Genomic DNA, 3,556 nt, shown 5'->3' with positions numbered 1-3,556 from the left:
AAAATTATGGCAACCAGGAAGCATACCACTCACAACTATAAAGACGGAAGTGTTGTTTCCCCTAGTCTTCCACAACCTATAAGGTTGACACGTCAACAATTGGAAGAAAAAATAGCAAAAGGGCTTTGTTACAGTTGTGATAGTAAATACACTAAAGGTCATAAGTGTGCTGAGAAGAAATTATTCTACATAGATTGTGAAGAAGAAGAAGAAAAGGAGCAAGAAAGGTCAAAAGAAGAGGATATACTCCAGGAACAAAGCCTAGATGAAGAACAAATAAATCCGACCATATATTGTAATGCATTGGTAGGAATTACCACTCCTCAATCCATCAAGATAGAAGGACAAATCAAGAAGAGAAAGGTAATAGTGTTGATTGATTCAGGAAGCACCCACAATTTTATTCATTGTAAGGTAGCAAAAGAATTGAATTGCTTCCTATATCCAGCACCACAGTGTCAAGTGATGATTGCAAATGGAGGAACAATAAATTGCTCTGGAAAGTGCCATAATATCAAGCTATCCATGGGAGAATATGTATTGACTAGCCCAATGCTTGCCATTCCAATGGGAGGTGCTGATGTTGTACTAGGAGTCTAATGGCTACAATCCTTAGGTACAATAGCTTTTAATTTTCAAGAAATTTTCATCAAATTTTCTACGGAAGGAAAGGAAGTTGAATTAAGGGGTATTGCAGGGAAACCACGAAAGATAATCAGCTCTAATGGTATGACAAAGCTTCTAAAAAAGGAACAAAGAGGTGTAATTGCACAATTATGTTCGCTAGATGTTTCCACATCGGAATCATGTATTTCTCCAGATCTCCAAAAAGTCTTGGACAATCATTCCAAGGTATTTGATACTCCCAAAGGTGTCCCACCTATGTGTGATCATGATCATGCTATTCATCTGATTCCAGGAAGTGTTCCTCCAAACATCAGGCCGTACAGATATCCCTATGTCCAAAAGAGTGAAATTGAACGTATGGTTGCAGAAATGCTAGAGGCTGGTATAATTCAACCGAGTCAAAGTTATTTCTCTGCTCCAGTAGTATTGGTGCACAAGAAGGATGGATCATGCCGCAGGTGTCCGGATTATAGGGAGCTCAACAAGCTCACTATTAAAGATAAGTTCCCCATTCTTGTCATTGATGAATTACTGGATGAATTGCATGGATCAATTTACTTCACCAAGTTGGATCTTCGTTCAGGATATCATCAAATCAGAATGAAGACTGAAGACATTTTGAAAATAGCATTTAGAACTCATGAGGGTCATTATGAATTTTTGGTCATGCCTTTTGGCCTTACCAATGCACCTTCAACATTTCAAGGTTTGATGAATTCAATTTTCAAACCATTACTTAGAAAATTTGTGTTAGTATTTTCTGATGATATACTAATATACAACAAGTCTTGGAAGGATCATGTTGAACATTTTGATAGGGTGCTACAACTATTGGAGGAGAAACAATTATATGCAAAAAGATCCAAATATTTCTTTGGAATCCAGGAGATGGAATATTTGGGCCATATTGTATCTCATGAAGGAGTTAAGGTAGACCCTAGAAAAATTAAAGCCATTAAGGAATGGAAAATCCCCACATCCATAAAGCATTTGCGAGCATTTCTCGGGTTGACAGGGTATTATCGCAACTTTGTTAAGAATTATGGGAGAATAGCAGCACCTCTAACAACATTATTGAAGGAAGATGCATTTTCATGGACTCAAGAAACAACAAAGGCCTTTGAACATCTTAAAGAGGCAATGTGCCAAGCACTGGTCTTAGCTACACCGGACATCACAAAAACCTTTATTATGGAATTTGATGCTTCAGGAAATGGAATTCGTGTTGTTCTAATGCAATATGAAAGACCCATTGCTTTTGAAAGTCATCCAATCAAGGGAAAGTTTTTAAGCAAATCTATTTATGAGAAGGAAATGTTGGCAATACTCCATGCACTTAAGAAATGGCGACCCTACCTAATGGGAAGACACTTCAAGGTAAAAATAGATCATGATAGCCTTAAATACTTTTTAGAACAAAGATTATCCTCTGAAGAGCAACAAAAGTGGGTCACAAAGATGTTGGGTTATGACTTTGAAATCATCTACAAAAATGGGAAGCAAAATGTGGTGGCATATGCACTCTCAATAAAGGATGAGGATGTGGAATCATTGTTGTGCGCCATTTCTATTATCCAACCAGATTGGATAAACAAAGCAAGGGATGAATGGAATAAGGACAAAGAAGTATGGCCACTTATTCAAAAGTTGCAAAAGATCCCAATTCAAACAATATTTCCAGAAATAGAAGAGGAAGGAAAAATCATATTGGAACCTGGAGTAGTCACAAAAACAAGAACCCGACAGCTACAAAATCGATCAATTTCGGAGTATCTCATCAAGTGGAAGAACTTACCTACTAAAGATGCCACATGGGAGGACAAGAATTTTATATAGAAGCATCAAGAACTATTCAAGCGTTGAGGACAACACTTTTTGAAGGAGAGGGGCATGTTAGGCCCCTATACTACTAGTGTAACCCCTTATTGTTATTAGTACAACCCACTTATTATATCATTGTACCCATGTAGTGCCCATATTGTTACTATTGTGCCCCATAGAAGCCCACTATTGTTATTATTGTGCCCTTACATTATTATTGTTATGTCGGCCCTGATTATGTTATGACCCCTTAGACTCCTATATATAGAAAGGAGGTCTTTTCATTTGTATCATCCAAGAATTGTTCATTTATGTAATGTAAAGGAGGTTGCCCCCTTGAAGAGGCTGAATTCTAAGGCGTTGATCTATCTTTTCTATCTTTTCTTGAGCTAGTTTCATAACAGAAGTATAAACCCATACATGATCAACACATAATAGAGAAATCATTCGAAGTGGGAGACAGAGTATGGTTACAATTGAACAAGGAGAGGTTGTAGGGACCTGAAAACAAAATCAAGGCTCTAGAGTATGGTCCCTTTGAGATACTAGAAACGGTGGGTGATAATTCCTATTGACTCAGTTTACCACCATATATGCACATTTACTCGGTTGTGAATGTAGAGAATTTTAAACTCTATGAGCCTTCGATGCTAGATCAAGAAGAGGAACAAGGCCTACCTTTTGTGGAGAATTTTGCACCAGCTGCCTAGGCAGAGTTGACAGAAGATATAGTTCTGCAGAAAATATCTAGAACTACAATAGAGAAGGAGCATGATGTTTTGTGTATTGGGTTGAAGGGACAACTTCCAAGAAAATCTAAATGATAGACAAGAGAGAAGATGGAGGAAAAATTTTGTCACCTCATTTTCTAGATGATTTTGGGTACCAAAATCCTCCAAAAATGGGGAGGTGTGATCCGACCTAGATTATTATGTTATGTTTCATCCATCTCGATGCATTTGGAGTAGAAAAAAGTAGAGGAATCAACTAAGAGGACCACATTTGCTGACGAGACCCAATTTGGAAAAACAGAGTCTGAAACCTTCTGGGACTATTTTGAGGCATCAAATGACATTTTTTGGTGGTAAACCTTTCTTGCTTTAGCATT

This window comes from Pinus tabuliformis, chromosome X (assembly GCF_031772625.1).
Source record: "Pinus tabuliformis cultivar Carrire ecotype Pingquan chromosome X, CPIR1, whole genome shotgun sequence".
Classification (NCBI taxonomy): Eukaryota; Viridiplantae; Streptophyta; class Pinopsida; order Pinales; family Pinaceae; genus Pinus; species Pinus tabuliformis.
Note: the sequence above shows the minus strand (reverse complement) of the source record.